Raw genomic sequence first — 26205 nt, forward strand, 5'->3', positions numbered from 1 at the left:
TCTAAGTGACTTCAAAAAACTCCGTGTGCCCGCCCACAGAAAAGATCCCAGGGGGCAGCACGTACAGAGGGGTCAGGACAAACTAGACACCTACGACCACATGACACCAGTGGGAGGAAGATTAAGATTTTACCTCCAGGAATGGAGAGGAATCACATCAGACAAATGGATCCTCAACATTATCCAATTCGGATACTGCATAGAGTTGGAGGAGAGGCCAACAAGCAGAAAACCAAAAAGAAAACCACTAGCAGGCAAGCAGCTGGAGTGTCTTCAGGAAGAGGCAAAGGAACTCCTGCGTAAGCAGGCCATAGAAAGAGTACCCTTCAAGGAAAGAAACACAGGAATATACTCAACGTTCTTCCTGGTGCCAAAAGTAGACGAGACAATGAGACCCATTCTGGACTTAAGGTTCCTGAACAAATTCATAAGAACGCAAAAATTTAAAATGACCTCCCTGCTAGAGGTGCTCCCGCAATTGCAGATCGGGGACTTCATGGTCACGATAGACCTCAAGGACGCCTACCTGCACATCCCAATGAACAGGAAGCACAAGCATATGCTCAGGTTCACCATCGGAGAAAGCCACTACCAGTTCACGACACTAGCCTTCGGGCTAAAATCAGCACCGAGGGTATTCACAAAGTGCCTCGCAGCAGTCGCAGCACACCTACGAAGGCAAGGAATACACGTATACCCTTACCTGGACGACTGGCTGGTGAAAGCAAACTCATACCAGAAATGCAAGCAGCACGCACATACAGTGACGAGCACGCTCATAAGCCTGGGGTTCTCCATCCATTGGAAGAAATCGTCAATGGAGCACAGATCAACACCTTACAGGGCAGGGTGTTCCCCAGCGAGAAGAGGGCGCGGGTGAAGGAGACTCGCCTCTACCTGAAGGGACAAGCTCGGACAGTGAGGACTGCGAGCAAGATCATGGGCATGATGGCATCATGCATCCAACTGGTACCAAATGTACGACTCCACATGAGACCCATTCAAGAATGGCTACAGGAGCAATGGTCACAAGCTACAGGCAGTTGGGAGGATCTAGTGGTTGTAACGCACGAAGTGCAGAAGGAGATGGCATGGTGGACCATGGAGAACATAACAAGGGGAAAGCCTCTAACGCCCCCAACGCCAACAGTGACCATCACCACAGACGCATCCCTGAAGGGATGGGGCGCTCACATGGAGGAGCTCAAGGTGAGGGGACTGTGGACGCCAACAGATGCGACAAAGCACATCAATTACCTAGAATTGAAGACAATCTTCCTTGCACTGAAAGCTTTTCAAACAAGACTGTACAAACACAAGGTGTTGCTACAAACAGACAACACCACTGCGATGTTCTACATCAACAAGCGGGGGGGCACACAGTCAGCCCCACTTTCAACACTGGCGCAGGAGATATGGAGATGGGCCATCCCTTTCAAAATAGACCTGCTAGCCATACACCTACCAAGGAAGGACAACATACAAGCAGATTGGCTGAGCAGACAGACATCGGCATCCCACGAGTGGGAGCTCAATGCTCAGGAGACAAGGTGGCTGTTCGAGAGATGGGGGACACCATCGGTGGACCTGTTTGCCACACGCCAGAATGCAAAATGCCAAAACTTCGCATCCAGACAGCCCGAGGAGAGGTCACTGGGGAATGCCCTATGGATAGATTGGTCAGGGACATTTGCTTACACCTTTCCCCCCGATACCACTGATGCACAGAGTGCTGAGCAAGTGCAGAGCGAGCAACATGCCGCTGATACTGGTCGCGCCACAGTGGCGAGACAGACATGGTACTCGCAGATCATGGAGATGACAGTGTGCACCCCACAGATTCAGCAAGAGGGAAGACCTAATCTCCATGCAGGAAAGAGAGGTACTACACCCAGAGCCAGAGAGCCTGAGCCTAGTAGCGTGGCTCCTGAGGACATAGAGTTCGCACATATGAGATTGCCAGAAAGTACCCTGAGGGTCCTTCGGGAGGCACGACGGCCCAGCACTCGGAAGTGCTACGTTGCGAAATGGAAAAGATTCACAATGTGGTGCAGGAAAGAAAGACTTCACAATAAAATGAAGAAAGACTCCACAGTGCTAAAGTACCTAACACACTTGCTGGAGAAGAACCTTAGCTCATCCTCGTTAAGAGTTCACTTGGCAGCGATAGTCGCCTACACAAGGGGAGAAACGTGCAGGAGTTTCTTCACATCACAGGTGGTGAAGAGATTCCTAGAGGGGGCGAAAAGGATCGCACCACCCAAGCGGGTGCCGCCACCCGCATGGAACTTGAACATAGTCCTAACGGAACTCATGAAAGAGCCCTTTGAACCACTTCACAAGGCCTCCCTAAAGATGCTAACTATGAAAACAGCTTTCCTGGTTGCAATAACATCCTTACGCAGAGTAAGCGAGCTTCAGGCGCTAACGCTACAAGAACCCTACATACAAATTCACAATGATAGGGTTGTGATGAGGACTGACCCACACTTCATGCCGAAAGTGGTGTCCAAATTCCACATGAACCAATCTATACAGATACCGAGTTTTTTCCAAAAACCAACAACTAGTGCAGAGCGAGCTCTGCACACCCTGGACGCCAGAAGGGCAGTCATGCACTACATTGAGAGGACGAAGGGACACAGGAAAACTAAACAGTTCTTTGTGTCATTCGCCAACAGTTTCATGGGAAAAGCAGTAACCAAAAAGACTATTGCACGATGGATCGCACAGACAATTCAACTCTGCCACGAGCGTGCTGGACAAGAGCTGGCAGAGGGGACACGTGCCCACTCCACTAGGAAAAAGGGCGCTACAATAGCCTTCCTGGCTAACACACCTATACAAGACATATGCCTGGCGGCAACATGGGCTTCTGTGCACACGTTCACGAAGCACTACTGTGTGGATATACAGATGAACAAGGAAGCACAAGTCGGACAGAAGGTGCTCCAGCACATATTCAATAACTAACGCTCATCTTCCACCCAGCCGCCACAGAGATGAGAAACCGCTACAAAATCTATGCACAGCATAGTGAATCCAGAAAGATTCACGCTGCAAAACGAATAGTTTTCTTACCTGTCGGTGTAGTTTTGCAGCTTGAAGATCTTTCTGGATTCACTAGCGAACCCACCCACCTCCGCCAGAAAGATGAGGCTGGAGAGAGAAGAGGTGGTTAAAAAAAAAAAAAAAAGAAAAAAAGGACTTTTAAAGTACAAGCGGTAAAATATCACCTAAATAGAACATTGCCATTACTTCGGAAAAGAAAGAAACACGGAATAAAAGAACCCGAAGATGGCGCCCAGGAGTGGGAGCTTCCGCAGGAAGCATTCCGACGTCACCGGAAATACACCCAAGGGGGTGTGACGCCGACGCCCACCTGGGCTACAACAAAAAAAAAAAGAAAAGACTACGAATCCGGACCCAACCACAAGACCGCGGAATAATGCACAGCATAGTGAATCCAGAAAGATCTTCAAGCTGCAAAACTACACCGACAGGTAAGAAAACTATTCGTTTTGTACGAGTGAAATGTCCAGCTAACTATAACACCCCTGAAACCTATGTTTTTTTTCTGTGTATTTCTAAGGTTTTTTAAATGTTGATTTGCAACTATAACATCTCTGAAACCTATGGTTTTTTCAGTGAAAATATATATATAATATTTTTTTAACCAAATGCCCAAAAGCTTTTAGGAACACACTCGATAAAAGAGCTCACCATCCGGTTCTTTCAAAGTTTAACTCGCACTTTTATTCCATCTGTTGAATGCCCATCGCGTTTCAAGACTCACTGCCTCTTCCGCATGGGCTGCTTTACAAACAAATGTTTCACGGACAGCTTCCTTCAGCATGCTAATTATTTAGTGGCCCCACGTGGGCCTGGCTTAGTGCATGTTAATTGATTATGCATGCTGGTACCTGTAGTCCCAAGAAGCAAATTTGTTTTACCCACAGTGGGTTCCGTGAAAATTCGTCATCTTTAAAAGCAATTAATAATTCCTTTAGTAGGTAGGAATGCTGGTGTGAGTCATATTTTCCTTAGCTCTTTATGCTGAGACAGTTTGGAAATAGTTCCATCTTGCAGCCTCTCTGCTTCTGAGATGTATATCTGTGTATATATATATATATATATAAAATATATTCAGCATAAAGACGTCCTGCAGCGGTCTGGCAGCAAAGGAAGACGAGGAAAACCCAGGTATAGTGATATAGTGATTTTATTTGCTCACCACCACTCCACCACATGACTCGTTTCGGTGCCCGAAGCACCTTGATCACATGACAACGTTGTGGGGCAGATGTGCTCAATTTAAAGTGCTCGTAAGCAATAATTACTTGCCACATAACCATAAACATGGAAAATATACTGTTATTGTTTGGTAACTGCTTAAATGCAGTTTAATTTTGCTAGTCGAAAAAACATTCTCTCAAGAACTGCGATAAAAGATGTTTGATAAACCAGACTATACTATACATTGAGTATAAGTACATGTATGAATATAAATACACACATCTGTTTGATTGAATTCATCTATATACATCTATAGCAGCAAAGAAAGGGAAAAGGGAACTGTGCAAATATTGCAATGTGCTTAGTACACAAATATTGTAAATAACAATTTGTTAAAAGATTGTTAAATATAAATATTATCAAAATATAACTATTTTATCACACTACAAATTAATACCATCCTTACATAGCTTATCCTTTGTTGCAATCTTGATGTTATAAACCATCTAGTGTTGCTTCCTATAATCGCAGTTCATAAATAATCATGAGTTACTGTGGTTATACCCGAGTGGGCTGTAAACATTGCAAAATACATCCAGCAAATATATGTGCAAATTTGGCAAATAAATAATGGCTAAAAACAGTTACGTGCAACCCTATGTGACATAAAATATGAATGTGATTGAATTAAAATTTGTGACTGAGGCAGCAATCCTGTTTAATATACCTGAACCCGCTTAGTTTACATGTTATATTTCATAAGTAAGTGTGGCAGTCCTCCCCTGCGTTCAGCCCATTGGGATTCTTGGTATCAAGTAGAATGATGTGGCGTGGTTCTAGTCTACGCAGCAATAACTCCCGGTCTCCTCCTCTTCTCTGGGGTGGGACCGTGTCAATAACAAAGTACCGCAGATCTGACGCTTTTTTTGTTATGAATCTCGCCGAAGTGTCTGGCCACAGGGTACGCAGTGTCGCCGTTGGTAATGGCCCTAAGGTGCTGGAGTATACGTTTGTACACCTGTGGCCTTGTGCTACCAACGTAGCGAAGGCCACAGGGACACTCCACTGCGTACTCGGTGCGGCACGTCAGTTTGTACTTGATAGTAGTAGGTATGCTGTTAAATGGCGTAGAATACTCTGTTCTGCTTACTCCATTCTTACAAGCTTTGCAAGATGAGCAACGCAGAAAAACCTTACTTGTGTCGAGCCACAAGCTCTTAGTCCTTGTCTCTGGGCTACTTGATACCAGGCAATTGCCTAATGTTCTTGCGCGCTTATAGGCTATTTTGGGTGCCCCCACAATCTCTTTGCCTAACACTGGATCACTGGTAATCAGTGACCAGTTGCGCTTAACAATGTTCCTAATGGTACAGTGTTGGTTGCTGAAAGTGAAAATCAATCGGGTTTCGTTATCAGTTTTGCGGGTAACTGCCATTTTAGTATTACTTGTTGCTGGCTGTGATCTGACTGAGTCAAGAGGTGTTATCGATAGCAGGGATGCCCTATCATGTGCATTAGCTCGGTTCATAGCTCTGTTTATGACCTCGCAGTTTTAACCCCTGTGTCTAAATCTGTTACTGCATTGTAATTGAGCTGCTTTGCAGTCTGCTTCCGTACTGCAGATCCGTCTTATACGGAGCATTTCCCCGTAAGGTATGCTCCTTATAAGATGAGCAGGGTGATGGCTACCTGAATTAAGCACACTATTGCCGGCTGTGGATTTTCTGTACAGCTTCGTTTCCAGCCTGCCTTCTTTTACAAAAACCTCTACATCTAAGAAGCATATAGATGTGTCACTTATCTGGCTGGTGAACTGTAAATTCAACCCGTTGTCATTCAATTTGTCAATAAAGTCTGCTGCCTCTTGGACAGAGCTATCCCAAATTACAAAAAGGTCATCTATGTACCTTAACCACTTGACTACTTTAGTGGACATGGTGTCTGCAAATTTGAGCGCAAGGACCTGCTCCTCCCAGTAGTCCATATGCAAACAGGCATAACTGGGAAAGAAGCAGGCCCCCATTGCAACTCCTCTGATTTGTTGAAAGTACTGTTTTTTTCCAAACATAAAGAAAGTGTTCTCCAGACATAAGCTAATCATATCAATGACCATGCGGGTATGCTCTCTTAACCCCTCAGGTCTGAAGCTTAGGAAATGCTGCACTGCTCTCAGGCCGTCCCTATGGTGTATGCTTGTGTATAATGCAGTCACATCAAGAGATATTAGTAAGTAACTAGACTTCCACCTCACATCATACACTTTTTTTAAGGAAATCGCCTGTATCTAATACAAAAGAGGGCAGAGATTTGACCAAGTCTTGGAGGAAAAAATGGACATATTTACTGGTGTTCTCCAATATACTATTGCAAGCAGATATGATGGGACGCCTGCGTGGCACCTGGCTGTTCTTATGTATTTTCGGTATAAAGTATATTACCGGAGTAATAGGATTTTCGTTTTTCATGAACTTGAATTCGTCCATAGTTATTACTCCGGCACTCCTCCATGACATAAGTTTGGCATATACCTTATTCTGAGCCAGGTTAACTTCATTGACATCTGCTCTTCAGTAACATGTACGATCATTCAATTGCCCCATTGCCTCGTTTAGATACATCTGCCGAGGCCACAGTAGAACGTTTCCTCCTTTGTCGGATTGTCTTATTATCACATCAATATTGTTCTTCAATTTCCTTATCAATTGATGGTATTCAAAGTCTTGGTTGTTGTGTTTTATATGTATATATATATTTTCACTGCAAAAACACCAAAGGTGACACGGATGTTATAGTTAGTCTCACATTTCACATTTCACTCGTACAAAACCATTGAAATTCATCCAGTGATTGTGTTTTCTAAATGTTTCAGAGTATAACTCCCTTCCCCTCCACCTCCGAACAGAACCCAACCACCTCTCCTTCCGCAGATCCCTGAAAACATTACTTTTTCCTTAAACTGGCTGAACACCTCACTGCTGCCACTGCTAGCGCTGGGATGCCTCCGTGTAGCCATGCGCTATACAAATGTCAGTCAATGTCAATTAAACGTATATACTAAGGTACCACAAAAGTTACATGTATTTACTTTTTTTACTACTGAGTGATACTATTTCTAACATATATTATGTGAGCTCCTGTGTGACTATGTCTATCTCTGTGCAAGTGGGTGTGTGAATGGTTGTGTGAGTGTTTGTATTGGTGAATAAGGGGGTGTGTTAGTAGTTGTACTGGTGAATAAGTGGGTGTTTGAGTAGTTGTATAGGCGAGGCAGTGGCTGTGATAATGGCTGTATGGGTGGGTGAGTGGCTGTGTGAGCAAGTATATGGGTGAGTGACTGAGTGTGTCGGTTGCTGTATGTGTGCGTGAGTGGCTGTTTGAGTGGGTGTTTGATTAACTGAGTAAGTGTGGGAATGGTTGTGTTGGAGTGACTATGAGTGGCTGTATAGGTGAGTGAGTAGACGTGTTAGTGCTTGTATGGATGTGTGAATGGGTATGTAACTGGTTGTATGGGTGTCTGAGTGGCTCTGTTGAGGCTGTATTGGTGAGTGACTGGGTGTGTGAGTGGCTGCATGGGTGAATAAGTGGGATTAGCTATATATGTGACTGAGTAGCAGTGTGAGTGAGTATAAGTGGCTACGTCAGGTGTATGGGTAAGTGTACGGGTGAGTGGGTGTGCAAGTGGCTCTGTGGTTGAGTAAGTGGGTGTGCGAGAGGTATGTTTGGGTCAGTGAACATATGAGAGGTTGTGTAGGTGTGTGAGAGGGTCTGTGGATGATGTCATGAGTGGTGTCATTTGAGACGTCATTGGTGATGCCACTGACCATGTCATGAATGATGTAATATGTGAGGTCATAAGCAGTGCATTGCGGGCCGTAAGTTATACTTAGCTCAGCTAACTAGAACTAGAACTAGAACTGCTGAATTTCAAGTGTTTTGTATGAGTAAAATGTGAGCTTAACTATAACGTCCCTGTAACCTTTGTTTATTTTCTGTGAATTTCTATGTTTTTTTGTTATTTCCTAACTGTAACCTTTGAGAGTGAGTGTGTGACTGAGTGCATGAGTGTCTCAGTGGGTGTTTTTTTTTGTGTGTATGAGTGAGTGTGTAAGTCTCTTAGTGGGTGTGTGTGTCTACATGGGTTTGGGAATGGCTGCATAAGTGTCTCACTGGATGTTTGGGTGTATGAGTGGGTAGATGAGTGTCTCAGTGGGTCTGTGAGTGTGTATATTCGTTTTTAAGTGAGTGTGAATCTTGGTCTCTGACGTCTCAGCACTCCGGCTGTGAGAGATTTACATGTCGCAACAATAGAGGTTCTTGGCCCCCAGCGACCGTCCGCAGCAAAGGGGACTTCATCTCCTAACCAGTAATGTGCCAGGAGGCCCCTGTGCAGACTTGTTGAAAAAGTGGGTGGGGCCTCTGATGCTATTTCAGCAGTCTGGCTGTGGGGGCTTACTTATTGCAACAATAGGGGTTTCTTGCCCCAATGACCCTCCACAAACAAGGGAAGATTATCCCATAGCTAGTAGTACCCCAGGAGGCCCCGTGCAGAGTGGTTGATAAAGGAGGCAGGGCCTATGACGAGGTCTGAGCAATCTAGTTTCTGACTGTTCTTTTGCCTCTTTCTGATTGTTGCTGACCTTATTCTGTCTCTTTCGACTCGTTTCACACCTTCTTTTTGCCTCTTACTGCTCGTTTCTGACATCTGTTTTGCCTCTTTCTGCACCTTGCTGACCTTTATTCCGCCTCTTTAGCGTCGTTGCGGGCCTTTATTTTGCATGTGTCTGATCTTTATTTTGCCTCTTTCTGCTCATTTCTCACCTTTGTTATGCCTCTTTCTGCTGGTTGCTGATCTCTAGTTGGCCTCTTTCTGCACATGGGCGGGCGGAGCGCGCCTGCCTGCATACATATTATACAGTGCCACAGGGAGGAGGTGGTCCCTGTAGCTGTGGGGGGTGTACAGGTCCCCCGCCTTTATTTTACAGTGTTTGCTCGAGGGGCTTCTAGCACGGCCATCCGCACTTTAAACACCACATGCGTATTTGCATGTGCGTCCTCTACACTCTGGGACTTCGTGGCTAACCGTATTCCTTCCTTTCTGGAGGAATTACGCTCAGAGCTTCTCCGTCTTGTTCTTCACGGCAAGGAGGTGGCACATTTTTCAATCCGCTCCTCCCTGGATACGACTGACTCTGTGGGCCGTAATCTTGCACTTTCGGTGGCTTTGCGCCGCCATGCCTGGATGCGTGACAGTCCGAATAGATCTTTTTGGGTCCCATGCGGACTTGGCGATTTCCAGGCTTCTGTCAGGGCTGCCGTAATTCTGCTGTGTCACTAGCTGACTTCTTCTTGGTTGCGGGTCTTTCTGTACGACCCGTTTTTTTATCAGAGACAGGTTGGTGTCTCTGTATTGTCTGTACAGCTGTATGGCTGGTTGTTTTTTCAGTCCTCTGACTGTCTGTTTTGCCAAGAGGACGTCCCCTTCTTGCCAGGGATTAACCCTTGCCCTATGTGGGGTATTGGCTGGTGGCAGATGTCTGTATTCGCCTTTGTTCGCTCCTGTGGAGTTCTCATTATGGGTGTCCACCTGGGATTCATATACCCCCCTTACTGCGTCCCGTAGGGTCACATCGCTCTGCTGTGAAGTTTCTACCCTGCATGCCCTGCCCTCATGCTTTTTGTCACATGGTCTGTTCTTTGACGCCAGCCCCTTCTGGGTTGTTCTTGCCCATGAGGAGTTGCAGTGGGCCTCTCGGTTATACAATTGACATGGCCCTTTGGCTTATTCCCCAGCAGTTTTATCCACATTCCAGCTGCTTCCACGCAGGGATTTTTGCATCCTGCTGGCATTCTTAATGTGGTGGATTCGTGGAGCCGGTTCTCCCTGATCTCTGCTCTGCCTGGCGTCTGGGACCCGCGAGTACTCCCTGGTTAGGCTCGTCTTTTCTTCTTAATTGTCCTGCAAGGCTGCTACTCTCTCTTCTGATAGATACATCTGCCATTGGTTTCCTCACCTTGTGAATATCCCAGCAACATTCGGAAATTCTTTTCGTAGCCTCGCGCTGACGTGGACTTGGACGTCATAGAGACACGGCATTGCTCGCGACTCCGCTGACGTCACCGACGCCTATAATAGGCCCACGCCGGCGTGATGACATCAGTTCCCTTTTTTCCGCGTCGTCGACGCTAACGGTTTCGGGAATCTCAGTAGCCAACTGGTACTTTGTTGCCTTTTTGTTACCACTTTCTGCTTCTTTGTATCTTGTCTCTTTGACGATGTCGACAAAGAAGACCGGCTTCAAGCCCTGCAGGGAGTGCGGGAAAATTATGTCTATTACTGACCCGCACGAGGACTACATCTGGTGTTTGAGCTCTGACCACGATGTGGATGGATGTTCCTCTTGTCAAAAGATGAACCCGAAGGCCCTGAGGGAAAGAGAGACCAAGCTCCTGGTAGCGAAGCTGAAGGCTGGAAAAGGAAAATCGTCGAGGTCTCGTTCTCGAAGGTCGAGGTCGAAGTCAAGGTCTGGATCTCGAGAGAAATCGTCTTCGAGGTCCGCTTCAGATCATGCTTCGAAGAAGAAGCATAAGAAGAGGAGCCATGAGTCCCGACGTCGTTCCGGTAAGGAGTCGGCTCGAGGTCGAGATCACCGAAGAAGGTACGTTCTAAGGTGGTTACGCTGGATGTCTTTGAACCTGAAGGTGAGGCCTCGCCTTCGGAGTCGCGTGTGCAGTCACCGACTCCGGCTTCGAATCCGTCTCCGGCGCCGTCCCCGGCCCGAGAAGAGGAAGAGGTTCAGGTGGATGTGGATTCCGCGCCTTCCGAAGAGCCGAATTCGAACCCTCCACAAGACCAACCTGAGGGTTTCCAGCCACCCTTTCCAACCCCAGGCCAAGACCCATCGGCGTTTCTGAACGCTATGTATGGCGTCTTTTCAAGGGCGTGGTACCCCTCTGGCGCACCTTCGGGTCCCATGGGTCCTCTGGCTTTCAATGTAGGAGTCCCTCACTCCTATCCTCCTGCTCCATTTATGCCCTATATGCCGGCTCCGACGCCGCCATGGCAATTTCCGGCTCCGTCGACGCCGGTTTCGGCGTCACCCGCTCCGGATCGGCCTCGAGAGCATCCCGCTGGGCCTTCGGATTCGATACCGACGTCGATCCCGACTCCGTCGGAGCCGTTGGTGGATCCGGCTGCGAGGCGTGTGAAGGAGAGGTCCAGAAGGGAGGCTCAACGCCTTTTGGAAGAGCGAAGGTATGTGGAATCTCATCCTGATATGGAGGAAGGTGAATTGGATGAGGACTGTTTTGAGGAACTGGCTGACGCTGGTAGCCTGGATTTCTCTCCGGAGTGGGAGTTGCCTTCAGGCTCTGATACACCATCTAAAGATGTCCAGCCTTATCATATGGTGATGAGGAAGGCTGCAGAACTTCTACAGTTAACTTTGCCAACGGAGGAATTTAAATCCAATCTTCTCAGGGGTTTTACATTCACCTAGTTCTGTGGTAGAGCCATTGCTTCCATTTAATGACGCCTTGACGGAGCCCATTTTGGAGGTGTGGAAGAAACCACTGTCAGCTCCTGCAGTATCTAAGAGTGTGGCAAGAAGGTACAGGGTTGCACCTGAAGACCCTGCTTTTTTGACGTCTCATCCTTCACCAGAGAGCCTAGTCATTCAAGCAGCCTGCTCTAAAAAGAATGCGAGTGCCTTTCCCCAGGTACCCCGTGAAAAAGAGGCAAAGAAACAGGATCAGGTTGCTTAAAAGACCTTCTCCTCTGCAAGCATGGCGTTGAAGTCGACTAATGCCACTTGTCTGATGGGGAGGTATGTGCATGCCTTTATGGATTCTTTGCGTGTTCTAGCTCCTAAGATTCCTGATGCCAACAGGAAGGATTTTGAGGAGGTTATTTCGGATGCACAGGCAGCGGCTCGCCAAGTGATACAGAGTGGTCTGGACACTGCGGACCCCGTGGCGCGTATCATGGGCACTGCTGTTGCCACTAGAAGATCAGCTTGGCTGAAATCCTCAGACTTTTCGGCGGATGTTCAAGCGACTTTGCTGGATCTTCCGTTTGATGGATCTGGTCTCTTTGGGAAGAAAGCTGATACGGCCCTGGAGAGATTTAAAGACAGTAGGGCGACTGCTAAATCTTTAGGTCTCCAGATCAGAGGCTCTTCGACCAACAAGAGATTCAAGGGTTTCGGTCGCTCTTTCTTTCGGAATAACCGACAAGGTCAGCAGCAGCAGCAACAGCAGCAGCAGCAGCAGCAGCAAAATTCCATGTACAGATCTTACAGGGGAAAGCAAAGAGCGCGTCCTCGTGGACGTCAAGCCTCTTCCTCCTCCACTTCCTCCAACCTTTCAGCCACAGAAAAGCAGCCCTAGATCTGCCATTCAGGATCATGTGGGTCCGGTGGGGGGTCGGCTTACCCATTTTCTACAGGATTGGGAATCGGTTACATCAGATCTTTGGGTTCTCAATCTTGTAGAAAATGGGTATGCCCTTCCCTTTCGGGAATTCCCTCCCAATTACCCTCCTTGCCAAGGTTATTGCACGGAGGAACATCTGTTGCTTCTTCAGGAGGAAGTGTTGACTCTGTTAAGAAAGGGTGCGATAGAGGTGGTCCCAGAGCAGGAAAGGGGTCAGGGATGCTACTCCCGGTATTTCCTGATTCCCAAGAAGGATGGCAGACTTCGTCCAATCCTGGATCTCAGGATCTTGAATCTTTATCTGAAACAAGAGAAATTCAAGATGCTCACCCTTGCTCAGGTTCTTCAAGCGCTGCTAGAAGAAGACTGGATGGTGTCGCTCGACTTGCAGGATGCGTTCTTTCACATCCCAATCCTGAAGTCGCACAAGAAGTATCTCCGTTTTACGGTGGGATCGCAACACTATCAGTTTGCGGTCCTTCCTTTTGGACTTACTACTGCGCCTCGAGTCTTCACCAAGGTGGTGGCGGCGCATCTCAGAAGGTCGGGGATTCCTGTATTCCCCTATTTGGACGACTGGCTGATCAAAGCAGAGTTGTCAGAGAGAGTGCTCCATCATCTACAGGAGATAACCCAGTTGTTGTACAGGTTGGGTTTTTTGATAAATGTACCCAAGTCTCACCTGGTGCCCTCCCAGCGCAACCTGTTCATGGGTGCTGTACTGGACACAACTGTATGTCGCGCATTCCCTCCTCCTCAAAGTATTCGCAACATACAGGAAATGATTCCTTTATTTCACAACGGAGCGGTCGTTCCAGTCCTGAAGGTCCTTCGTCTGCTCGGTCTGATGGCTTCCTGCATTCTGTTGGTCAACCATGCACATGAGGGCACTCCAGTGGTGCCTCCGCAGGCAGTGGTATCAGCACAACGGAGATCTCAGGGAGTCAGTGAGGATCTCCAGAGCAGCTGCAGCGGATCTGTCTTGGTGGGGCTTGGAAGGCAACCTTTCTCAGCGGAAGCCTTTTCATCTGCCTCCTCCGGTGGCCACAGTAATAACTGATGCATCCACTCTAGGGTGGGGTGCTCATCTGGGGGACCTGGAGATCAAGGGTCTTTGGTCTCCAGAGGAAAGGTTGCTTCATTTCAACCTTCTGGAATTGCGGGCGATTCGTTTGGCGCTCAAGGCCTTCCTCCCTTCCCTTTGCGGTCGGTCCAGGTCCTGACGGACAACACGACCGCGATGTGGTACATCAACAAGCAGGGAGGAGTGGGGTCGCAGTGTCTCTGCAGAGAGGCAATGCGTCTCTGGTCCTGGGGTCAGGACCATCTGATTTGTCTGATTGCGAATCATCTGGCCGGAGTTCTGAACGTGCGTGCAGACAGTCTCAGTCAGGAGTTCTCGGCCGACCACGAGTGGAGGCTTCACCCGGAGGTGGTTCATCACGTCTTTCGGACGTGGGGGACTCCTCATGTGGACCTGTTGGCCACTCGCGAGAATGCTCACTGCCTGTCATTCTGCAGTCTCCAGTATCCGATGCAAGGAGCCTTGGGGGATGCGTTTCAGTTGAATTGGGGAAGTCAGCTCCTTTACGCGTTTCCTCCCATGCCTTTGATTCCTCGGGTTCTGAGGAAGATTCGCCAAGACCGGGCCCAAGTCATATTGGTCGCCCCGGACTGGCCAAGAAGGGTGTGGTATACAGATCTTCTCCACCTCTCCTCTCACCCGCCGCTCCGTCTCCCTCACAGGGCAGACCTCCTCTCTCAGATGGAGGGGCAGGTTCTACACCCCCACCTCCAGACATTGCACCTTCATGCCTGGAGATTGAACGGGGCAACCTGAATTCCTTTTCTCTCCCGCCTGACGTGGTGGATTTCATCTTGTCAGCCAGGCGTAACTCCACTAAGTCCATCTATTCATATAGATGGTCAAAATTTGTCACGTGGTGTGGGGAGAGATCTATTGACCCTTTGAGAGCCCATTTGTCCGATGTTCTCCAATTTGCCCTCTCTCTGGCGCAGCAAGGGCTTGCTGTTGCCACAGTTAAGGGCTATCTTTCTGCGCTGTCGGCATTTCTCTGCTTGCCTGACCAGCCATCTCTTTTTAAATCTCCTGTGGTTTTAAGGTTTTTGAAGGGCCTCACAAATAAGTTCCCTCCTACTCCTTTTATTGTGCCTCAGTGGGACTTAAATCTTGTCTTGTCCGTTTTAATGGGTGCTCCCTTTGAGCCTCTTCACAAATGTCCTATGAGGCTTTTGACTCTTAAGACAGTCTTCCTCGTTGCAATAACCTCGGCAAGGAGGGTAAGTGAGCTTCAAGCTCTTAGTTCCAAGCCCCCATTCTTGACCATTCATGCTGATCGAATGGTTCTTAGGACCAGGGCTGCTTTTCTCCCAAAGGTGGTGACTCCTTTCCACCTTGGTCGATCCATTACCCTCCCTACCTTTTATCCTCCCCAGCACCCTTCCAAGGAGGAGGAGAGGTTACACCGTCTGGACCCTAAAAGGACGGTGTCTTTTTACCTGGACAGATCTAAAGACTGTCGATTGGATGACCAGCTTTTCGTTGGGTTTGCTGGCTGCAAAAGAGGAAGAGTGGTCCATAAAAGAACTTTGTCAAGATGGATCGTCCTCTGTATAAAGATCTGCTACTCTTTGGCCGGTAAGGATCCACCAGAGGGTATAAGGGCTCATTCTACAAGAGCTAAATCTTCAACCTCAGCATTGGCTAGAGGTGTTCCAGTAGAGGACACTTGTAGGGCGGCAACTTGGTCTTCCCTCCACACTTTCGCGAAGCATTACTGCTTAGATTCCGAAGTGAGAAGGGACGGCCACTTTGCGCGTTCTGTCCTTCAGGATTTCCTGGTTTAGAAGAGTGGACGCCCTCCTCCGGGAGTGGGGACTGCTGTGGGACTCTATTCACAAGGTGAGGAATCCACACGGCAGATGTATCTATCAGAAGAACAAGTTACTTACCTTCGGTAACGCTTTTTCTGGTAGATACAATATCTGCCTGTGGATTCCTCACTGACTCACCCGCCTCCCCGTTGTCACTCTTCTATACCAGTATATCTGTATTGTATTTATTTTATGGTCAAGTATATGTTTGCTTGCATTTGCTTCACACTGTGTGTGTTATTTTGTCTATCGTGTACTGTGTATGCTATGTACATACTACTGTCATTGGTCCGTCCGTGTGCCTCGAAGGCACGGAAAAAAGGGCGGAACTGATGTCATCACGCCGGCGCGGGCCTATTATAGGCGTCGGTGACGTCAGCGGAGTCGCGAGCAATGCCGTGTCTCTGACGTCCAAGTCCACGTCGGCGCGAGGCTACGAAAAGAGTTTCCGAATGTTGCTGGCGCAAGGGGATATTCACAAGGTGAGGAATCCACAGGCAGATATTGTATCTACCAGAAAAAGCGTTACCGAAGGTGTTAGAACCGGGAGTCTCTGGTTGGCAAAGGTAAGTACCTTGGCCCAAGTAGGGACCCCTAGTTCCGGTCAGGGCGACGGAATAACCCTCTGAGATAACCCCTGCTCACCCTCTAGGTAGCATGGCGCGAGCAGTCTAGGCTAAACTCGGAGACAATGTGGATAACATTTGCACTTAACACAACAGCAATTCCCAATCCACCACAAACTGAGACCACACAGGTAAGTATATATAAAATATAACTTTATCTAGTTCCAGCATGTAAATGAAGCAGTTGCATGATAATCACTTCTTTAAAACACATAGCATTTCTAACTTAAAGGTTGCACGTTAAACACTTCATTTAGAACAAGGTTGCACTTAATTCTTAGTAGGTCTTGTAAATAGGCAGTTCTCAGCATAAAAATAAAAATAGTCTCTAGTCTCTTAAATCAGGCCTAAAAATATGCCCCTGATTTCTATGCAATTCGCTCTCAAAACGAGCCAAGGATCATGCCAATGTTTTATAACATAAACGGGACCCGGCCCCTAGCGTCAGGGACCCTTCGCGCCTCTAGCGCGTCTCACCGCAATGCTGTTGGGAGGGGGGATTCCCCTCCAGGCGCACCTCGCGGCGAGCGCTCACTAGCGCTCCAGCCCGGCCGGTCTCAGGACGCTCCACCGCCCGCTCTCGGTTCTCCAGGGAGCAGCGGGGAGCAGAGACGGCAGGCCGGGGGCTGGAGCACTCTTTCAGGTCCCTCGGCGAGGTCAGGTCAGTCTTCCCCGGGCCCGGCGGTGATCGCGGTGAATTCTCGGCTCCTCCAGTCGAGCGGGCCAATCCAGACGCGGCAGAACGGGCGAGCCTCCACAGCACCCGGGAGTCAGCCTATGGCAGTGCGGCTCCCGGGTCAAGCCTGCGATGACGCTCCACGCCCTAGCCAATCACCACACGGCAACAGTGATGACGCTGCGCCGCACGGGCCAATCCCGTCGCGGCGTTTGGTGAGGGGGCCCGGCTCTCTCGGCCAATCGGAGAGCAGCGGGCTCGTTTTCGGTCGCGTTGGTACCAGCAAGGTACGGGGCCCTTCGTCGGGGGTTTACTGACCCCGGGTCGCGGTGGTGAAGCTGCGCGCAGGTTGTTTTAGTGCGCTCTGCTCGGGGAAGGCTCACAAACCTTCAGTCTGCACCTAACACGTGTCGATGAACACGGCGACCTCACAGCACGGCACAGCAGCCGGTTGGGCAGACAATGCACAGCGCAGCACCCTCCAGCCAAACAGAGGGTCGACGGTCAGGCAAACAGCAGGGCTTCACGATCTCTTCAGCCCACAGCAGCTTCAGGGGACACAGCAGGGTCTTGGCAGTCCTTGGGCAACCTTTATGTCCCTGGGTTGCAGACAGGGGGCCAGCTCTTCTCAGGCCCTTGGAGATTCAGTTGTAGATACAGCACACAGCAGAGTCTTGGCAGTTTCAAGTAGGCAGGGTCACAGCACACAGCAAAGTCCCTTTCTTCTCCTTAGCTTCCAGGTGGACAGCAGAACAGGTCAGCCCTTAGAGCACACAGCAAGGCAGTCTTCCTTCCGTTCTCTAGCTGTCCTCCTTCCAGCGAGGGTTCCTTCTTGCTTGCAGAATTTCAGAATCTAACTCTCTGCAGACAGGGGTCCTTTCCTTATACCCCCCAATGTCTTTGAAGTTCTTTGTGCATGGAGGCCCTGGGTCCAGTCTAAACCAGTTCTGGGGGTTGCGGAGCACTGAGGTGTCTCTGGCTTTCTTCTTCCTGTCAGTTTCAGGGCCAGTGGGGTCAGTTGACCACCAGGAGAGAGCTAATGTGGGGGAGGTAGGCAGGCACAGCCCAGCACTTATCTGGCATTCCTTCCTCCCTCCTCCCAAGCAGGCAGATGTGCCCTTTCATCCCCGGGATGGCTCCGACCCTCTCCTCTGGGGCTCTGCAGCCCCTTCCTGTCACATCCAGACCAGGCAGACATTCCACAAACCCAGGCACACAGAAAGGTTTAGACAAGAGAATAGCCACTTTCTAAAAGGGCTATTCTCCAACCCAGGATTTAAAAACACCCTTCACTAAAAGATGTGTCATTAAATGCTGAGCCCAGGGATATCGTTCACTTATGTCCCATCTTGTTCCTATGGGGAGATAGGCTGGTATCACATGGGCCCAGCCCCCCTCCATGTTACTCTATGGAGCAAGATAGCCTTACAGCAGTGAGCACACAAAATGGCTGTAGCCCACTACCAGAGCATAGTACCTGCACTAGCACATGCTCTACCTTATCCATACACTGCACCCTGCCCAGGGGGGTACCTTGAGCCTTCCATAGGGGTGACTGATGTGCACAGACAGGGAAGGATTAGGCCTAGCCAGTGGGGACACTGGCCAGGCTGACATGGCAGTCACTGACTGCACACAGGCCCTGCGCTGGCAGGCCTGAGTCACCTTTTAAAATCTACTCATGTGGGTGGCGCAATCTGCGCTGCAGGCCCACTAGTAGCATTTGTCATCACCAGCCCTGGCACACACAGTGCCCTCTACTAGGGACTTCGTGGTGATACAAATATGCCAATTAGGTATACTCAATCAATATCACAATTTACAGAAGGAGCACTTACACTCTGACACTGATCAGCAGTGGCAGAGTGTCCAAAACATCTAAATCAGCAAAAACGAAATCCAGCACAGCATCAAAACACATGAGTCAGAGGCAAAAAGATGGGGGAAGAACCACGCCAAAAGGTGTCAGGTCTAACAGAAGGTAAGTAACTTGTTCTTCCGGACTGGAGACAGACGCTGCTTATAGCCTGGACTAGTCCCACCTTCTGTATAATGCGGATACTTTTGAGCATACCCTAGTCCCTGGGTTTGGCCGGGTTTTCGGCATCCTCTTAAGGCTGTTTCTGCGCTATGTTCTTTCCAATGGCTTGTGCGGGCTTACCTGCTTTTGGTATTGGCCTTGTCCTCTTAAATGACCAGATCTTCTCTGGTGTTTGTGGCCTTTGTCTTCTTGCTATTGTGCGCATCTCAGCTATTCCTGCTGTCTTGCTTCCTGGTGTTCTTCTGGCCGCGTATGAGCGTCCTTCTGGCTGTGTATAGGCATCCTATCAATGCTCTCACACATGTCTGGCTGGCGAGGGTCTCTGCAGTGCTCTTCCTCTGTGGTATATTTATCTATTTACTTATTTATTTAGGAGTTTTGTATAGCGCTAGCTGGACCCAAGGGTATCAGAGCACTTAACAGCAAATAGAATAATGTGCAAACAGATGATACAGGAGAAAGTTGGAACATGGGGGTTAGGGGACGGAAGGGAGCAAGAATATGGGCAAAGTGGCAGAGGAGAGGAGGGTGCAAGCCAAGTCTGATGGTCATCCGAGCGCATTAGACATTTAAACCTTTTATACACAAACAGTTTTCTTGATTCGAGTCATTGTCGTCAGTCTCGAAATTTAGGTAAGATGGAGTGTCGACTAGGGAGCTACCTGGGCTCTGTCAGTTCGCTCGAGAGCGGTCGAGGAAGAGGGCTTTGAGTAGGCTCTTGAATTTAGGAAACAAGGGGGTTGTTCTGATGTGGAGGGGGATGGAGTTCCAGATTTTTGGAGCGTTTCCGGCAAAAGATTTGGTTGTGGTTTTGTGCTTGCGAGTTTTTGGCGGGATGAGTAGCAGAGAGTTGGAGCTCCTGAGGTTTCTGGACTGACCTGCCCTTTTGAGTTTGGCGGCCAGGTATTCCGGTTTGCCTGTGTGCAGGGCTTTATGCGTGAGGCAGGCTGTTCTGAAGCTGGCTCGCATCTCAACTGGGAGCCATCTGAGTTCTCTGAGAGCTGGCGAGATATGATCGAATTTCTTAATTACAGTGACCATTCTGGCTGCTGCATTGAGGGTTGTTGTCGGGGGGGGGGGGGGGGGGGTGAGGCGGGATTTTGCTGTCCCTGTCAAGGTAGCGATCCCGTAGTATATTCTGGAGAGGACCAGTTCTTGGGTGGCTTGTCGAAGGTCTTTGCGTGGGAGGAAGGGTTTTATTTTGTAAAGTAGTTTAAGGTTAAGAGGCACTTTTAGCGGATCTTGTGATGTGTTTCTTCATGTCCAGTTTTGGGTCTAGGGTTATCCCTAGAGATTTTACCGAATCCGCCAAGGTGAGGTTACCATTGAGGGCATCAATGGCTTTGAGCCATTCTTCGACTTGTGGGTTTTCGTCTTTGTTGGAAATGAGGAGTATTTCCATTTTTTCTTGGTTGAGTTTCAAGTGATTGTTTGTGAGCCAGTGTTGAACCTCCTTGAGCGTGTTGTTAAGTCTCTGGATGTCGTCGGTTGAGGTGGTTTCCAGATAAAGCTGCGTGTCATCTGCATATAAATGAAAGGGGATGTTGGATTTCCTGAGTAGAGATGTAAGGGGTTCAATGTAAATGTTGAAGAGCTGAGGGGAAAGTACTGACCCTTGTGGAACACCTCTGATGGGGGTTGAGGTCTAACTTGAAGTTTTTGATTTTTATTCTTTGTGATAGGTTGTGGAGAAAGGAAGAGAACCAGTGGAGGACCGTCCCTTGTAGACCGGCCCTTTCATGTAGAACCTTAGTGAGCAATTTGTGGTCAACTGGATCTAATGCTGCCGATAGATCTAGGAGGATGAGAAGGCAGCATTGATCCGAGTCGAGTGACTTGAGTAAGTCGTCTTTGACATTAAGGATTGCTGATTCGGTGCTGCATCCCTTTATAAATCCCGATTGATGGGGATCTAGTAGATTGATGTTATCCAGGTGTTGGGTCAACTGTGGGAGTACACATCTTTCCATGATTTTGGACAAAAAATGTAGGTTCGATACAGGTCTGAAATTATTCAGATTCTCGGTGTCTAGACCTGTTGTTTTTAGCCGTGGCATGACTTGTCCTACTTTGAGGCAGTCAGGTACGATTCCAGAGCTCAGTGAGCTGTTGATGATCTTGCACCAAAGTGGGGCTAGGAAGAGCTTCAGGTCTTTGGCCAGGTGAGGGGGTAGCTGATCCAGAGCGTGAGTTGAGGGCTTAGCATTGGAGATTAGTTTGACTATCTCTGCTTCCTGGATGGGAATGAAGGAGGACCACTGTTTTGGAGAGTTCAAGGAGGCGTTAACAAGAGTATTGGATGCTTTGGTCTCGTTGGAGGAGATGGGATTTGAGCCAAGTAAGAGGTCAATCTTGGCGACTTTGTCATTGAAAAAGATTGCGAAGTTGTCGCATCTTTCTTTGAATGACTGTGTTGAGGAAGGTATGGGTTTGGAGGTTTGATTCCTGATGATATCGAAAAGCTCTTTGGGTCGGTTTTTTGTGTTATCTAGCTCAGAACAGAAGAAAGCTGACTTTTTGTTCTTAATGTGATTTTGTACATCCTGCGGGCTGCTTAGAGTTGATCGCGGTGGAGGGCGGAGGGATTATTCCTCCAGATTCTTTCTGCAGCTCTTAGCTGTCTTCTTTCTCCTCCGTTGATGTCAGTGGTGAACCATGATCTGGAGGGGATGTTCCTGGATTTCTTTAGCTTCGGGGGGCAATTTGGTCCAAGGTGAGCGTCATATTGGAGTAGTAAAGAGAGGTGAGTTCAATAGTTGAGAGGTGGTCAGTGGAGTAGGGGAGCAGCAAGCTAATTCTTTCTTCTAGGTCAGCTCACGGGATCTGGGCTGTGTTCCTGACCCATTTGGGGGGTCTGGCTTGGGAGTTAGATTGGTCAAGATCGCATGGTTGATGTGAAAGAGAACTATGTGATGATCGGACCAGTCAACGGGGAGGATGTGGTCGATGGAGATTGACTTGCTTTTGGCTATAATTGCGTCAAGGATTGCTCCTCTCTGATGTGTTTCTTCTGAGCAGTGTTGGGTCATATTGTTAACTAGTAGTAAGTTGTTTAGGGTTTGAATGAGCAGGTTATTTGTTTCATTCAATCTTAGATTGAGGTCGCCCAGAATTATGTTAGAGTGCGACATGGGCAATCAGGTCGGAAAGGTGAACCCCGAATTCTGAGGAGTTGCCTGAGGGGTGGTATAGTAGATAGCAAAGTGTAGGCCTGGTAGCCTGTGTTTTGATGTTGACTGTGAGACATTCAAAGGAGCTGTACACACAAGAGGCAGTTTCCGTGATGGAGATGTTGTTCTTGTGGATGATTTCTATGCCCTCGCCTTTTTTCACTTGCCTGTCTATGTTGATCATAGTGAATCCGGGCGCTATCAGCATGTCCATGCTAGGGTATGAGAGATTATTGAGCCAGGTCTCTGTTATGAATGCTATGTCAATGTAATGGGAGAGGATGGCTTCCGCTAGTTCAGTTGCATGTTTGGAGGCTGATCTGCAGTTTAGGAGCATGCAGTTGATGGGGGGGTTCTTCTTTGCACCTTTTCTCACTGGATTGGACTATAGGTATGAAGGCTAGCTGGACAGGGGGTCTGGGGACTCTCAGAGGAGGGTGTTCACTTCTAAATCCCGTAATTACTTGGATCGCAGATTTTAGGGGGGAATTGCGGCTAGGTGTGTCATATCATCAGGGGAAAGTGAGGTAGTTGCTCTCCTAGGTCTTTCGTAGCAGCTATCCTTCCCCTTACTGGTGGACCCGGGTCGAGGTCTGGGGGGGGGGACGCGAGGCTCTGTGGAGGGTGGTACCTTGCCTAGACTGGGTTGGGTGAGGCTCGATAGCTCTCTGGGTGGCTGGGTGGGCTTTAGGGTCAAGGATAGGTTGGATAGAGTTTCGTTCAGGCTTCAAATCAGGATTTCTAGCTGAGTTTCTAGGAGGGAGAGGCGTTGCGTCGTGTTGTCTAAGGGGGTAGGGAGGGTGTCTGTGCGTTACTGCCCTTGGGTGAGAGGGGAGGTACCAGGGGTGGTGAGAGGGTGTTTAGGGCAGCATTGCCATTGGGGGAAGGGATGGGTCTCTGACGTGATGGTGGATATAGGAGGGAAGTGAGTCCCGGTCCTGATGGTTATTAGGGGGGGGGAGGGCTGCCTGGATAGTGTTTGGTGGGGCTCAAGGGCATGGGGAGTGCTGCCTCATGGCCGGTGACAGATCTCATGTTGCGAGGGGACAGGGGTGAGGGGGGCTGTGAGTGTGCTGAGCTAGAGGGTGATGCTCAATCCTGGATGATAGGAGGGGAAGGGAGGGGGGCAAGGGGGAGCGAGCTGTCTGATAGAGGGGGAGTGGGCAGTATTAGGAGGAATAGAGTTACAATGAGGGCCTCGGGGTGGCTGCGAGGGGGATCTTGAGGCAGCTGAGAGAGGGGTCCGATGACTACCCTGTCGTGGATGGCTCTCTGGGGGGGGATGGGGTTGATCCGTATCGGGATGTGATCATGGGGGCCTTTTGTAGTGAGAGGAAGAGGGAGTCGAAGACCTCAAGGTGAGCGCTCTTAGCCTGTATTATGACTGTACCATTCACGAAGATCGTTATAGAGATCTTGCCATTCTTTGACTGGTGACTTGGGAGAGAGGTCGTCAGTTTGCGGCTGTTGGGGGTAGTGGTGGTTTTGGAGATGCCGAGATGCGTGATGCGAATGATTGGCCAGAAGTCTGGTCTATCCGTGTGGAAGATGGGGTCCATTTTTATCTCCCTTCTGGAGAAGCAGTGAGAAGTGTCTGGGAAAAGTGTCTCGGATGTTGTCTGTCTGAAGAGTTTCTTTGCTTTACAAGAGTTTGGGGGGGAAGTGATTGCGAAAGAGTTCGGGCCATGGAGAATCAGGAAGTTAGGTGTGTGCGGCGTGGCAGCCGGCTGCGTGCTTAGTGGCATTTTTCTGTGTTGTGAGGGAGTCCGGTTTAATTCAGTTTTTGATAGGATGGAATTGTTGCGTGGAGGAGCGAGTGCTGTCTGGTCAGGCGGGGGGAGGAGGGGGTTGCAGGGGTCTCTAGCTAGGGTTCCTGTGTCGTTGGGGGTATTCCCAATAGATGGTTGGGGTACCACTGTCAAACCGGGGTCGTGGATAAGAGACTTGGGCCCCGAGTAGGCGTAGTGAGGGCGTGTACATTATCCTAAGGGACCTAGGTCACATTGGAGGGGCGTTGGATCAAGCCTTTCAGGAGATCAGTCTTGTATTGGACTCTGGTGGCCCATTAAGACCACTGACTACACTAACCTTTATTCCTTATTGCGGTTATCCGAGATATCGAGGTTGACAGAAGTCTTGATGTGGCCTTATTGTTGGTCGCTATCTGTAATGATTCTGGGGTTGATGGCCATTCCTAGGTCAGACATCTGGGAGTGCCCGTTTTTCTGCCGATGGTCTTGAAATTAGTCTGAGAATGATCTTGAAATTAATATCAATCTCTTTGTAGAATATTAGATGTGAGCCAGATTGAGAGATTGTAGCAATAGTGATCTGTGTAGTTGCTTCAGCCAATTTCATTGTCTCTTCTGGCGGCCATTAGTGGATCAGGCGTCAGGAGCTCATCTCAAAGTGCTCGATTTTCTGCGAAAGCTCATGAAATTAATTGATCTCAATCTCTTGGTAGATTATTTGCTGTAGATAGTTTCTGCATTGTTTAACTGATTTAGCGGGCTACGGATATTGTAGTATTGGAGGTCTGTGCCCTTGCTTAGCCACTTTCAGTGTCGCTTCTGGCGGCCATTAGAGGATCAGGCGTCTTGTGCTCGGTTCTTAATGCCCGTTTCTCGACAGGAGCTCAAGAAAAACGATCTCGCTGCTTTTTGGGGGGAATTAGTGCTTTGCGCTTCTTAACTGTGTTAGCAGATTTGGGCGATAGTGGCCATTATAGTCCGTTGCAAGTGCCTCTGCCGTTTTCTGTATTGGTCTGGCAGCCATTGCAGGGACAGGCAATTGGTTCCCCTACCTCAATGCTTCCCGGGGCTCCACTGCCTTCACTGAGTGTCCCGGGGCTCCTCTGCCATCACGGAGCGTCAGTGCTCCTTGTCCTCCGTATCGTATCATCTGCAATACTCCTGTCCTTGGCGGCGAACTCTCCTGATTCGCCTTGTTCCGAGGACCTCTAGGGGCAGCTTGCACTCCCAGTACTGCCTCCCAGGTCCCACTTGTCACTGGATCCTCTTCTCTGGTTTCACTCCAAGATCTGCGCTCTCGCCTGGTGAGTAGAATAGTCGTGGCTATCGTCAGGATGGTGCTGCTGTGGACGATCCGTACAGGATTTACACTTTGTTGATCCCGGACCTGGAGCTCATCCCAGCAGCTCCTTCACTGGGTAGGTCTGCGCTCTCTCCACCATACCTCTTACCAGTCTTTTGGGTTGGCTTGTTGGCTAATATGAATGAGGGTGGGATGCACACCTTTTACTTATTTTTAAAGTCAATATTTAGTTATCTTCTGTTTGTCCAAAGTTAATCATTTACGGCGTGCAATACTGGTTTTTGTGCCTCCCCCGGTGACACCTTTGAATCAATGAAGAAGGGTGGGGTAACACATGTCACCCCAAAACCAGTCGCAGCTGCCATCATTGCGCCTTCCGGCAAAAATTCCATCCATGTTTTTCCATTTCCAAATATTCCATGGTTTTAACCATAATATTCCACATTTTATCACATTTTCTGCATTACTCTGTCCTTTTACTTCACATTCAGGCTGTATGCTGCCATTTTCCAGATTTCAAATGCTTGAACCGTGCCCTCCGGACCTCATTTTCAAACATGATCAACGCAGTGGTTCGTCCAAAGCAATATTTATTAAAAATCCAATGCATTTCGGGCACATCATTGCCCTTCGTCAGGGAACACTATAAATCACAATAATGGAAAAAGGTAAACATCGTGTATTCACTTACGTTAATTTAATATTAAACTTACACATCATCTAATCTAAAATAGTTAAATGCTAGTACAACATAATCATTGTGCACATTTTCTTCTGCAGCATGTCGCCTCAACACTAGCAGACTCTACCTTTGTGAGCAGTGTTTATCTAGCCACATTTTATAAACAGTGCTTATCCAGCCACATTTTATCACTCTCATACAGCGCTATTGTGCATAGAAACTGCCGACTCCCATTCCCCTCTCCATCTATACAGCGTTCTCTATTCACCCTTCGCCATCAGAAACCACGTGTTATACCCCCCTGTGTTTAAACATAACTGCCTCGGTTATTCTCTAAGTTTAATATTAAATTAACGTAAGTGAATACACGATGTTTACCTTTTTCCATTATTGTG

At 48.6% G+C, this 26205-nt stretch overlaps 1 protein-coding gene across 4 annotated transcripts in view; it reads left to right on the top strand.

The window, feature by feature from the left end:
- Positions 1-26205, top strand: part of CEP295 (centrosomal protein 295) — a 627693-nt gene that overhangs the window by 118709 nt on the left and 482779 nt on the right. The window lies entirely within an intron of this gene.

The sequence above is a fragment of the Lissotriton helveticus genome, chromosome 8 (assembly GCF_964261635.1).
Source record: "Lissotriton helveticus chromosome 8, aLisHel1.1, whole genome shotgun sequence".
Taxonomy (NCBI): domain Eukaryota; kingdom Metazoa; phylum Chordata; class Amphibia; order Caudata; family Salamandridae; genus Lissotriton; species Lissotriton helveticus.